Source organism: Typopeltis vanoorti, chromosome 3 (genome assembly GCF_054136105.1).
Source record: "Typopeltis vanoorti isolate ZY-2024b chromosome 3, IOZ_Tvanoo_1.0, whole genome shotgun sequence".
NCBI lineage: Eukaryota > Metazoa > Arthropoda > Arachnida > Uropygi > Thelyphonidae > Typopeltis > Typopeltis vanoorti.
In genome coordinates, this window is record NC_143551.1 from 1,875,852 (window position 1) to 1,890,577 (window position 14,726).

A 14,726-nucleotide genomic window follows, 5' to 3' on the forward strand; every position below is an offset into this window, starting at 1 on the left:
TTGTCTGTATGCAGGATGAAAAACCCGAGTTTCCGGAAGAAAAAACCCTGCTACCCCCGTATGAGATCTGCTAACTCACCTTAGATTGAAAAAGTCCACATAAAGATTCCTCCCCTCACGACGAGAACCGAACTTAAGCCTATTCCAATCGAAGGGCTCAATGTACCGTCGTTCTTCCAATTGCGCTACGGAGGCAACAAAGGAGTAGGGAAAAATTACTAAATATCGAGATCTGGCAATCGAAGTTGGCAGGATGTGGCTTAAACACACTAAACTTATTCCAATAGTTATCGGTGTACTTGGCGCAATTTCAAAGATATCCAACTATTTACAGTAATTAAACATCAACGAAGTGATCCATGTGACCTACAAAAAAACAGCATTACTTGGAACAGTCGATATTTTACGACGCTACCTGACAGACTATTCTTAGATTCTTGGATAGAATCTGAATTGTTCTCTATCACCAGTCAAATTGTTTTTTAAATAATATTTCTTTTTTTAAATAATGTTGTTTAAATCTTGTCTTGACTGTGTGTCAATTATGTGAATAAATAAATAACAATAATAATAATACAGTAGACTAGCTGTGAATGAATTTCATGCGCAATCTTTGTTTGCTTACGTTTGGATACAGGATTAACCAAGAATATAATTTCTTGGCAGTTTTATCTAATTTATTACAATGTGAAAAACTTTCTATAATAACCTCGCTATGAAATCGTCTCACTCATCTTCAATTGAAAAACCCATATCAAGTTTTCTTTCGTCATGATGAAAATCGAACTCAGACCTTTTTTGAATGGAAAGGCGCATCGTACCCTCCTCGTACAGTACAGTTTATGAGACGCTGGACGTATCACTAAACCTCCGAATGCACTCACCTCAGCAATAGTGGGAGCGTAAGTCTGGCGACTTAAGGATTTCCGAAAAGTTATGCTAAATGAAGGATTTTATGAGAGACATTTTTAAAAAGTTAATTAGTGTTACAACGTCTTTTAGGAATTAAAATACGCATTGCGAAAGAAAAAAAAAGTTTGGGTTACATGAGCTCCGTCTACTTGTAAATAAGAAAGTGTTGGGAACTTAGTCGTTTATTTATTTATTAAAGTTACGGTATATTCATCCGATTATTTCTGTGGTATAACTTTTTTTTTTTTTTTTTGATTTTTTTAAAATGCTGTGTTGCTTTTAGATAATTACATAATGCTCAATTTCGTAATGTTTTGGAAAAACAGGATACACTTACAAGCGACGTCACTGAAAAGTATTGTATTTTAGGCGTCAGTATGGACGGATTGAACCAGTGTGTAGTTCTTAGATTTGTTTTGTGTTAACAGCATTGAAGTTTTTGTTGTCATAAAGCATATTTTGCTTATACTTTTGCTTCTTTTCAGATTTAATTTTCAGGTAGGTTAAATCATTTTGCATAGCTTAGTTTAGAATTTTGTATTAAATGCACAAAGTTAAAAGCAGGACTATAAAAGGGTATCAACTTGTGGTGCTTGTATCATAAGATTCGTTATATATTTTATAACCTCCCCACACACGGAATGTAGTACGTTAATACTTAGTAGTACGCTAGTTACTGGCTGGTTTAATAGATATATTCCAGAACTCTACTCAAGACACCAAACACTGCGTTTTGTCAGATCTACGTTATAATAGCAGGATAACGAGCTCACTTATTAAAGTGTATGTGTTATAAAGTGCGTGTGTTCAAAATATAACACATTTATTTACAATAGCATTAAAGCATCATTATTTTTCTTTTTCCTATGATGAATAAGTGACCTGTTTTAGTCCCATGCCATGCTTTACAGGTCTTTCAGTTTTTCTTCCATTTATTTTATATCAGTACAGTAATTTTTATAGTCACTTGTTCATTCGATTTTGATGTTATATCCATTTTTGGTTTTATTTGCCTATGAAATAAACTACTGATGCGAAACTGGGAATAGCAATAGACCTTAAATAAGGGTATAGTGTGATGGCCAATGATAGCCAATCAACTGCAACAAAGCAGAGTAGAAGTTTGACTGTGGGACAGTGAAAAAAGCACATTTGAGGTTATTTGGTGTGAGATTGAGACCAGCAAAACAAAATATACAGTTGGTGCTGCTATAGACCAGGGGATAGAAAAGATGGAGATAGTATGCATCAGCAAATAGACTCGATGAGTGGAGGACATGTAATTATTATTGGGGAATTTCAACTATGGTAACATTGTTTGGAAGGAAGAAGAGAGGACACATGGGAGGAAGGAAAGTGATTTTTTGCAGTTGCTAAGAGATAATTATGTGAGACAGCTTGTAATGGAGTATACTAGGGGTTCGAGAGTGCCTCGATCTAGTAATTTCATCTGAGAATTTGTCTATAATGAATATGACCACATTGCTACCAATTGGTGAGAGTGATCATATGGTCTTGCCTGGAAGGTGGCTAAATGTGTGGAATTTTCAGTTGAGAGTAACGGGGGGGGGGGAATAAGTGCAATTACAGGGCTGGTAAGTATGACATGCTTAGGAGATAAGTTGGGGACAGCATGGTTTTGTGAAGGGTAGGTCATGCCTCAGTAACTTGCTCACGTATTATAACACGGTGACGGCTGAACTGGATAAGGGTAATGGGTTTACGGTGATTCTACTGGACCTTGCCAAGGCCTTTGACAGGATTCCACATGGAATTCTAATCAGTAAATTGCAGCATATGGGAATGGACATAGGGTTGGTGAGATGGATAGGAGGGTGGTTGACGTAGAGATATCAGAGAGTGGTTTACTCGGGAGTAGAGTCCACAAGACGGCATGTGACTAGTGGTGTGCCACAAGGATCTGTTCTTGGACCACTGCTGTTTAATTTGTTCATAAATGATATAGGAAATGATCTGAGAGGAACAGTACATTTGTTCGCTGATGATGCGAAGTTGGGTAGGGCAATAGTGAATGCAGATGACGTCAAAATTTTGCAGGATGATTTGGATAGATTGGAGGTCTGGGCTAAGGAGAATGGATGTCAGTTTAATGTGGCAAAATGTAAGGTTATGCATTTTGGGATGAAAAGATTGGTGGCAGTTTACTGCATTGGTGGAACCCTGCTCCTGGAAATTGATGAGGCACGAGATTTAGGAGTGTTGGTGGATAAGGAATTGAAATTTAGGGGACACATTGCAAAAGTGACCAGAATAGCTCATCAAATCACTTGGTTGCTGAAGAATACGTTGACAAGCAGAGACAAGCAGGTTATTGTTCCTCTCTATCGAGCCTTGATAAGACCCCATCTAGACTACTGTGCTCAGATTTGGTCACCTAGGTTTCTTCTTGATGGGGAGGAGGTGGAGAGGATCCAGAGGCGAGTGACCAAGATGATAGCAGGTCTGTGGAATGAACCGTATGAGAACAGGTTGAGGATTTGTGGGTTGCAAAAATTGGTTGATAGGTGGAGGAGGGGAGATATGATTGAGACATTCAAATTACTGAAGTTTTTCTATAAAATTAATTCAGAAGATATTTTTGAGAACAGGGCTGGTTGTGGGAGGACTAGGGGACATCCATGGAAACTGGGCAAAAGTGTGGTTAGTAAAGGTGTTAGAGCTGGGTTCTTTACTTTTAGAGTAGTGAATGAGTGGAATGCGCTCCCTGAGTCTGTAGTGGATGCTGTGACAGTGAATGAGTTTAAGGCGAGGTATGATAGATACTGTATGAATGTCAGATAGTTGTGATGAATATGATTTGGGGCCTCCCTCGATGAGTCTAATGACTCCCTGTAGTTGCCCGTAATAATAGTAATAGTAATGACACCTCCAGGGAGTCCAAAGACTCATCAAGGGAGGGTACCTACTCTACAACTCTGTCTCCACCATTCACTCAATCCACAAACTACAACTACAATGGCCCACCACCACTTCCACAGACAATCACAAACATCCATGCCCACGGTGGGATTTGAACTTGCAGCTTTTCGGCTGGAGAGCGAATAAGCTAACTACTCGGCTAACCAGGCCGACATTGCATAAAGAAGGCTCCAAGACTGCTGTAACAAATTACTAACTGATCAGAAGTCGTCATCAAAATATTGGAGAAGTTGGTTAGGTTCAAAATACAGGAATGGATAGATTGAAATGGGATCCTGTATTTGGGGGGGGGGGCAGCATGGTTTTGTGAAGGAGCCTCAGTAACTTGCACACATTTTATAATACAGTAACAGCTGAGTTGGATAAAGGAAATGGGTTTACAGTGATACTGCTGGACTTTGCAAAAGCCTTTGACAGGAGATACCACATGGAATTCTAATCAGTAAACTGCAGCACATGGGTTAGGTTAGTTTGGTGAGATGGATAGGAGTGTTGTTGATGGAGAGATATCAGAGAGTAGTTTATTCAGGAGTAGAGTCCAAAAGAAGGCCTGTGACTAGTGGTGTTCCGCAGGGTTCTGTTCTTGGACCACTGCTATTTAATTTGTTCATTAATAATATAGGAAAGGATCTGAGAGGATCTGTTCAGTTATTTGCTGATGATGAAAAGTTGAGTAGAGCAATAGTTAATACACCTGATGTCAAATTTTTCAGGATGATTTGGATAGATTGGCAGATTGGGCTATGGAGAATGGATGTCATTTTAATGTGGAAAAGTGTAAGGTTATGCATTTTGTGGAGCAAAGATTATCAGCAGTATACCACATTGGTGGAACTCTACTTCAGGAAATTGATGAAGCCAAAGACTTGGGAGTGTTAGTGGATAGGGAGTTAAAGTTTAGGGGGAACAGAGCAAAATTAGCTAAAGCAGTTCATCAGATTACTTGGTTGCTGATGAATACTTTAACGAGCAGACAAGCAGGTTATTGTTCCTTTTCATCGAGCCTTGATAAGACCCTACATTCACTACTGAGCACAGATCTGGGCACCGGGGTTTCTTGGTGATGGGGAGGTGGTAGAGAGGATCTGGAGGTGAGTGACCAAGATGGTAGCAGGTCTATGGAATGAACCTTATGAGAATAGATTGAAGTTTTGTGGTTACAGAAAAACTGGCTGATGGCGGAAAAGGAGTGATGATTGTGACATACAAATTACCAAGAGGTTTTTACAAGATTAATTCAGATGTGGTTGGTGGTGGGAGAACTATGGGTCACCCGTGGAAACTGAGCAAGAGTGTAGTTAGTAAAGGTGTTAGAACTAGGATTTTTACTTGGAGAGCGGTGAATTAGTGGAATAGGTTGCCAGAGTCTGTTGTAGGTGCCATGACTGTGAATGAGTTCAAAGTATGATAGATACTGTTCAAATGCTGATTAGTTCCTGAACATGATGTTTAGGGCTCCCTCGATGAGTCTAAGGACTTCTTGGAGTTGTCCGTAATGATAATAATAAACTAGCAGTATGGGCAAAGGTAAACGGCTACCAGTTTAATGTGCCCAAGGGTAAAGTAGCTCTGATCTCTTCCCAACTTTGGGGAAGAGATCAGAAGCTGTGTACTACATTGATTGAACTGAACTGCAGGAAATTGAGGCCAGGGACTTGAGATGATTGTTGACCGGGAGTTGAAGTTTAGAGGGCATATTGCAAAGGTAGCCAAGACAGTACATCAGATTATATGGTTGATGAAGATCTCATTAACAAGCAGGGATAGAGAAGTTATTGTTCACCTATATAAGGCTCTAATAAGGACACTTCTGGGCTATTGTTCACAGTTCTGGATACTCGGATTCCTCGGGGATGAAGTAGTGGTGGAGAGAATCCAGGAGTGATGGAAATTGTTGCAGGTCTATGCAGTGCTCCCTATGAGAATAGACTGATGGTCTGTGGGCTTCAAAAATCAGCCGATAAGTGAAAAAGAAAAGATATTTTTTGCTTTGAGGGTTAGTGGGAATGTGTTGCCAGAGGTGGTTGAGTGCTTCTTCAGTGAATGAATTTAAGGAGAGATGTGATAGGTATTTTGTGAATAATGGATCTCTTCTTTCATTTTTTCTTTCTTTTCTTCTTGCTCCTTTCCCCAAATGCTATTCGAGGACTAGGGGCGAATTTTTACTATTTTCTTTTGTCTCATGCCGTAGGAATCTGCCTTTTCCCCACAGGCATTTGTCTTACCTAGTAGGCTAAAGATAGGAGAGGAGATGGGCATCACATGTGTATATGTGATGCCCATCTATGTATCTCGTATGTATATACCCATATCATGCTGTATAGACAGTCTTAAAGCATTCCATGCTAGCTTAATTGTTGCCTCGACAAATAAGGACTGTGCCACCTTCTGGGACTGCCATGGATGGTGGAAAGTTTGCTACTTGTAGGATACAGACCAACAAAGAGAACTCTTTTCACCTCAGTTTTGTAGGGTTGGTACCTGGAATGTCAGAATGTTTCAAAAAGGTGGTCAACTCAAGCTACTACAATATGAACTCTCACTATCATTGGTCTGTCATAGGACTCTGTGAGATCAGATGGCCACAAACAGGATAATTGGTTACAGATGAGGGGAAATGTTTTGCTTTATTAAGGAACGCAAGGAGGAGGAGGAGAAGAGGGAGTTAGTTTTTTGATTCATAAATTGGTAAAAAAAAGTGATAGATTTTAAACATATAAATTGCAGAATTGCTCTTGTCAGAGAAAACCAATAAATGTATCAGTAATACAGGTTTGTGCACCTACATCATTATATGATGTAGAGTATATTAATGACTTCTACAGACAAATTCCAAATAAAAACTCTCATTGTACAAAGGAGACTGGGATGCAGAAATTGGTACAGATACCAAAAGGAATGTCTGCGCAGTTAGCCTAATGTCTTTGTTCTTCGCAACCATGTGCCTGAGGAAGGAGTGTCCCAAGTTTGATTCCCGTCGATGACGTGAGGAGCTTAAGGATCTTCCTCAGCCATAGCCAAGTTAGCTGGTCTTGGGTGCAGACAGCATGGTTTTTTCCACCAGTTTATCTGGGGATTCCTTGTTTATAGCGGATTTTAAGGAGACATTCCACAAGCAGATAAACCTGCCCCATGAACACACACAGATTACAGTCAGGAATACTGACCCGGCCATAGGCCTGATTCGTCAGCTGTGCCGGTTCCGAGCCCGGATAAAATTTTGGGGGACTGAGATGGTGCTGTACCTCCCCATAAAAAGGGACTCGTAGCCGTTGTATCATATGAAATTATTATTACCAAAAGGAATTTTCTTCCTCATTATGGTGCATTTGGTTTTGGCGAAACCACTGATACAAAAAGGTGGTCAACTCAAGCTACTACAATATGAACTCTCACACTATCATTGGTCTGTCATGGATACAAACTTATCGATTTTGCCATTCAAAATAATTTAACAATTACTAATACTTTATATCCTCATAAGCCATTAACCTAAGGCTAGATCTTTCCCAGGAGCCGATATTGGCAGTGACCATAACATGGTCATTGCTACCTTGAATTTAAAATTAAAACAAATAAAAGGCAACCCAAAACAAAGAAAAAGATATAGTGCTAAGAAGTTGGAATGGCCTCATGTCAGAATACAGTATAAATCTCACATTACTAATTCCTTGAATACCTTCCTAGAAGAATTCCTAAGTATTGATAATGAATACAGACTATTTTCCAGAGCTACTTTAGAAGCAGCTGATATAATAGGGAAATCTCACAGGATAATCAAATGCTGGGTTGCAGAAGACGTTTTACAACTGATCAAAGGGGAACCTTAAAATCCACTATAAACAAGGATACCGATAGCAGGGGAAAATATAAAGAACTAAACAAAAATTAAAAGAGCTGAAACCAACTGGGTTCTAAATGAATGTGGAAAGATTGAAGAGGAACTACAAAGAAACATCCATAGAAGTTCCTAAATGATAAGGAGATTAACAAAACACTTCACAAATTGGTCAGTTGAGGATGAAAATAGCAAGCCTTTGTTTGGAAAGGATATAATCTTGCAGCACTGGCATGATTATTCAGCTAACTTTTTCTCAGAAGACAGGAGCCTTAATGATCGAAGACATAATACAAATGACACTGGATGAAGAATTCCCTGTTTTAAGAGAAGGGGTAGAAGCTGTACTAAGTTCTTTGAAGATGGGAAAATCACCAGGCAAAGATGTAATAACTTCAGAACTACTGAAAGCGGAGGGAAAACCTACCATAGATGCCATGCTCAAAATTTCCAAGATATGTGGGACAATAAATCACTGTCTAAAGATTGGTGCACCTCTGTTCTGCTTCTTATTCCTAAAAAAGGGAACAGTACAAAATGAAGCAATTATAGAACTATCAGTTATCCAAGCAAAATTTTCTTAAAAATATTCTTTCTAGGAATGAGAGGGGAAATAGTATGCTTTCAGAGAACCAAGCAGGATTCCATAAAAGCAGGACTACAATAGATTAGTTTATTTACAATGCATCTCATTTGAAAAAAAAAAAAAAAATATATATATATATATATATATATATATATATATATATACTGAACATAGTAAAATACTATGTCACAATTTTATAGATATACAGAAGGTCTTCGATCCAGTATGGCATGAGGTACTGATGGTGAATACTAAACCAGTATAGAATAGATAATAAAATAGTACATGTAATTAAAACTCTTTACCATTCCTCAGAAATGTTAATAGAATGCTGGCCTGGTTGGCCAAGTGGTTAGCATATCTGCTCTTTAGCCAAAAGGCTGCGTGTTTGAATCCTGCCACGGGCATGGATGTGTGTGATTGTTTGTGAAAATACTAGTGGTGGTGGTGGTGATGGACAGTAGATGGCATTGGTGTAGATGATGCAGTTCGCTGTAGTTGGATTGAGTGAGAGTAAGTGCCCTTCCTCGATGAGTCTGGATTCCCTGGAGGTGTCAAGTAATAATAGAAATCAATGGCAACTACAGCAAGCCTTTCAAAATGGAACGAGGTATGCATCAAGGCTGCATATTTTCACCGATGCTTTTTAACCTTTATTTGGATTATATAATAAACTTAACCTTGGAAAACAATGGTATTGGAATTAAGTTGGTGGGGGAAAAAAATCAATAATTGCAGGTTTGCTGATGACATTGACCTAATAGAGAATGAACATCAGTTACAGGAATTAAGAGTTTCTAAGGCAGTTAGTAATTATGGATTCAAGATCAGCATTCACAAATCAAAAACGATGTCTTCAGGCAGTAATCCTATGAAAATTTTAATTAATTATGAAAAATTGCAAGATGTACAAAGATTTATCTACTTGAGAACTATTGCTAAAGCAACTGTTGCCCTTCAGAGATTACAGCCACTTTGGATTGACAAAATTTAGCTAGCTACCAGACTACCTTGTTGATGCCTTTGTTAAGTCTGTCTTACTATACGGATGTCAGAGATGGATATTGCTAAAGGAAGATGAGAAAAGATTATTGGCCTTTTGAGATGAAGTGCAATAAAATGCTTTTGAAGGTACCATATACAGCACACATAACAAATGCTGAGGTTAGGAAAATCTGCTCCATTGCTAGAACACAAGAAAATCTCTTCACTAAAATGATGAACTTTATTTCAATGTGAGTTAGCCGATCTCATACAAAGGTAGCAGGGTTTTTCTCCCAGAAACTCCGGTTTTTCATCCCGCTTGGAGGAAAATCGGCCTTCTTTCAAAACACGGTTTACAGACAAAAAAATACTGTTGATGGTAGTTGTGTGTAGTAGAAGTGATTTAAGTAGTAGGGGGAGATGGTTAGATTGATAGCAGAGTGAAGTAGAGTGCCCTCCCGTGATGAGTCCTTGGGCTCCCAGGAGGTGTCCCATAATAATACATGTCAGAAACAGCTCCAGTGGGTCTGCCAAATAGCTACAGATAGCTTATCTAAATTAGCACTAGAGGGCTTGACTTGTGGTAAAAGACACCGGGGGTGACCTGGAATACCTGGATAGATAATATTAGAAAATGGACTAATTCTTCGTTCTCCACTTTGTTAAGGAGATCCCAAGACAGAAACATCTGGAGAGCGTGTTAAGACTGTCACCCTTGTAACACCCCAGTGGCCTACATAGACTATGGGTGAAGAAGAAGAAAAAGAACATTGACAAGGAGTGATCAGACTACATTTGAATTTCCATGCTCAGATGTGGTCACCTGAAATGATGAACTTTATTTCAATGTGAGTTAGCCGATCTCATACAAAGGTAGCAGGGTTTTTCTCCCAGAAACTCCGGTTTTTCATCCCGCTTGGAGGAAAATCGGCCTTCTTTCAAAACACGGTTTACAGACAAAAAAATACTGTTGATGGTAGTTGTGTGTAGTAGAAGTGATTTAAGTAGTAGGGGGAGATGGTTAGATTGATAGCAGAGTGAAGTAGAGTGCCCTCCCGTGATGAGTCCTTGGGCTCCCAGGAGGTGTCCCATAATAATACATGTCAGAAACAGCTCCAGTGGGTCTGCCAAATAGCTACAGATAGCTTACCTAAATTAGCACTAGAGGGCTTGACTTGTGGTAAAAGACACCGGGGGTGACCTGGAATACCTGGATAGATAATATTAGAAAATGGACTAATTCTTCGTTCTCCACTTTGTTAAGGAGATCCCAAGACAGAAACATCTGGAGAGCGTGTTAAGACTGTCACCCTTGTAACACCCCAGTGGCCTACATAGACTATGGGTGAAGAAGAAGAAAAAGAACATTGACAAGGAGTGATCAGACTACATTTGAATTTCCATGCTCAGATGTGGTCACCTGGTGAAGGGAATGAAGAAATCTTGGAGAGGGTGTAGAAACAGATAATAAAAGTGATGTCAGGGCTGCCGAGAGGGGGTGACATCTGAGACTTCTGTCACGGGCCCGACCGTTGGGCCCTGATGTGTCACATAACTGTGTTTATAATGCATGGTTTTAATTCTCGTAATAATACAACAATGATAAAATGGATGGCATATCAAGAATGATACCGTGTTTTGTTTTAGACGGCTACGCTCTTTAGCTCGCCATCAGTGTCTGGAAGACACTGATTCTCTCGGCAGGGATCGCTGTAGTTATAGCCAGTGATGACGTCAATAGGCATTCGTGCAAAGTTGTTGCAGTCCGCTGTGCTAGCGCCAGCTAGTAATTGCATTCTGCCAGAACGCTTCTTTCTTATTACTATTTTGATAGACAAAGGTTTTGTGATTGTTTGTAAAGTGTGCAGCTGTATAGCGTAGGCCATGCGTTAAAAAATAAAAGTAAATATTCTTATTGATTTGATTTTTTTTATTATTAAAGTTATATTTTTAATAATAAAAATTTGACCAACAGAAATGTATGATCATAAATCTGGAAATCAAAAACGAAAGGAGAAAAGGGATCGTGAGAAGGTAAAAGAAGATTTAAAAAACAAGCATTTACTACTGAAATATTTGAAGATGGAAGAACACCAAGATATTGAAATTTCAAGTAAACAATGTGCTAATAGTTTAACTGCTGACAAAAGTAATAAAGAATTTTCTTCACCAGGACCTGCAGCAGCTAACTCTGAAGTGAACACTGAAATAGAGACAATTTAAACCTTGAAGATAAAGAAAAAAATTTGCTTAGACCTGGAATTGAAGTAACAATCAGCACTACAACTGATGCAGTTAGTAACAACGATTTAATATATGAAGAATTTACTTCAACTGGAGGTGAAGCTGAAGCGACTACCAACTTAGAAGCTACCGAAGTTATAAATTGCGAAGATCCAGGTACTTGGCTAGATTTCTTTAGTGGTGTAAATCGACAATTAATAGTTGCTGAATGTAGTGAGCGTAAATGCAGCTGAATGTTGTTCGGAAAGTACAATATATTTTGGAAACTTGGAGAGTTTATTTGCATTTTTTAGCTCAAGCCCAATGAGATGGCAAATTTTATTAGAAAAAACTGGCTGTTCTCTTCATGGTCTATCTCAAACTCGCTGGAGTTGTAGAATCTATGCAATTCGACCGGTTGCTCAGAAGCTTCCAAGTATTTTAAAAGCTTTAGAGGATGTAATTTGGACTGGGAATTTATCAAATGAATGTCATTCTGAAGCTGTTGCTCTAAAACGATATTTTTCAAGTTTCAAAGCAATACTTTTTGCAGCAGTTTGGTTTAAAATTTTAGCTTCCATTGACGAACGAAATAAAATATTGCAATCTAGTATCATATCGATTGATATTGCAACAGCAAATGTTGAGGCTCTTCTCAAAGAACTTGAACAGTTAAGAAATAGGTGACAAGATGTTCTCTTTGAAGCTACATTTGTTGCAATCGAATTGGGTATAACCCCAAATGTTGAAAAACAGTTGAAAGCGAAGAGAATAAAGCTAGCAGATGAAGAAAGTGCAGATGGGGATGATACACAAGGACATTTTAAAAGAACTGTATATTTTGTTATACTGGATACAATTATTTCCCAATTTCACATGCGTTTCACATCTTTAAAAACATTCAGAATTTATTTTCACCAATATTAAATTTCTGACTCGTGCAATAATTTAATAAATAAATATTCGAAAGACTTAACATCATCTCTGAAAGCGAAATCTAACAAATCGAAATAACGGCATGTTTAAAGATGTTATACCGGGACTAGATTTATTAAATACCATTTTATAAATTTCAATTTCACGGTGTTTTTCCCGAAATATGTACTTCAATCAGAATTTTTTGCACAATACCAGTAACAGTTGCCGATGGTGAAAGAGTGTTTAGTAAACTTTCAGCAATGAAGAGCTTCAGTAGATCATCATTGCTCCAGGAAAGATTAAACGGCCTGCTTTGCTATCAATAGAACATGACCTGGCAATGAAAATTGATTATGACGAGGTGATTAAAGATTTCACTAACCATAAAGTGAGGAAGTGGATGAGGCAATAAAAATTTAAAAATTCTCTTTTTATTTAATGCTTGTATGGTATGTAATGTATCAAATTTTGAATTTATTGTACACTTTTTAAAATAAATGTTTAATGTTTTATATGACTTTTTTTATTAAACAAAAGTGATGCACTTTTTTACATGGGGCCCGGACCACAGACATGTCATGAGCCCGAAAATTTCTCTCGGCGGCCCTGGTCAGGACTGTATAATGAGTTTATGAGGACTGACTGAGAACACGTAGACCACAGAGTTTGGTAGATAGAAGACAGAAGGGAGGGGTATATGATTAAGACATTTAACTTCTTGAAGGGTTGTTATTATTGGATTGACACTAGGGAGAATTTTTGTATTGTATAATTGAAGGGCATGTTACAAGCAGAAGAAGTAAATAAAAGGATATGAAGCAAGTTTTTTTTTTTTTTTTTTTTTTTTTTTTCTTTCATTTTTCATTTCACCACCTCTCAGGCAATGCAAATAGTGGATGTGTTTGAGTGTTACGATAGACTTCATATTGACTAGAGTTGACCTCCCAAAATGAGTCTTGTGACTCCATGGAGGTCAGGAAAATAATTTTATGATAATAAAGAATATTGGTCTTATTTAAAGATTGTAAATTTCTTAATTTGATTTTTTGTCCCACTCCCATGTGGTATATTCAGCTGTTTTTTTTAGGAAAAAATATTAATAGAAATATTAAGACATTCAGATTAGTACAAAAGACCTCAGAATAAGAATACGATTATATTGGAGTATAATTGTATTCTTATTCAAATTTACAATTTGTCAGAAGGCATAAATAAATTAAAGTAATAATGAAACAATATTGAGCAGAGTGGTACTTGGGTGTATAAGGTTACTTGATTAACTTCAAAGTAGGAAATTATGAACAACTGAGGAGAATACCAAGTTTGATTCCATAATATTGGTTGCCAGAATGCAGGGGATATCAGCATTGGATGCAAAGTAAATCGCTGATACAATATCTAAATGTGTCCCTTAAGTTTAAAGGGATTTGCAAACTTCTTAAGAAAATAATGCTGTGGAAGCAATACCATGTGTATAATGATGATGTCAGTTATAAAAATTATAAGGCTAAGTCCAAGAGGGTTGCCATTTTTGTATAGAAAGCTGTGAATATGAATATAAACTGGCTCTGGAATCTAAAGAGAATCCAAAATAATTTCATTGTTATGTTACAAGTTAACATGTTCGCTGCCACGCTACTCAGTCATAGTTTGTTCTCGCATGCCAAGCGCTTTTCGCGTCTTCAAGGTCACTACGAGTAATCTCGTAGCCGGCTTATCAGACAGAATTTTGTTTCATACGCCAACTACGAGTAATCTCGTATCACTTCCATCTATATATTACATGTGCTGACGCCAGTGTTTATTGCATCTAGTTCAGTTTTAGTTTTTAGTCTCTAAGAACCTTCACTTTCGCCATGACCAGTAAAAGAAAACTTACTGATATAGAAGTAGAAGCTTATGCTAATATGAGCGATGATGAATTTCATGAAATATTTGGTTCCGATTCCGAAGATGATCCTACAGACGACTCTAGCGGTGACTCCGATGATGAAGAAACTTTTGAAGATGAAGTTAGCAACCAGCCAAATACATCAACTTATTGGGAAAATTCAGAAGAGCCCCCACAATTTGACTTTGTTGAAACTGCAGGTTTTAAAATTGATACTGGAAATTTCAGTATCAAAAGGTTAGTTGAACTTTTCTTTTCTGAAGATTTTCTCACAATTTTAGTAGAACAAACCAATTTATATGCTTTACAAAATATTGAGGAAAGCCGAGCGAAGTTCAAAAAAAGTCGAAGAATTTCTAACTGGAAAGCAACAGACATACCTGAAATGAAATTATTTCTTGGATTTTTACTTCATATGGGTCCTTGTAATTTAC

General features: G+C 37.8%; 1 protein-coding gene across 1 annotated transcript in view; it reads left to right on the forward strand.

Annotated features, from left to right (window-relative positions):
- The first annotated feature begins 1,212 nt into the window (after positions 1–1,212).
- The window catches only part of LOC150107861 (calcium-regulated heat stable protein 1), a 154,285-nt gene continuing 140,771 nt past the window's right edge, over positions 1,213–14,726 (forward strand). Inside the window, exon 1 of the mRNA XM_090415383.1 lies at positions 1,213–1,410. The gene's annotated coding sequence lies outside the window, so the exon portion shown is untranslated. The remainder of the gene's footprint in view (positions 1,411–14,726) is intronic.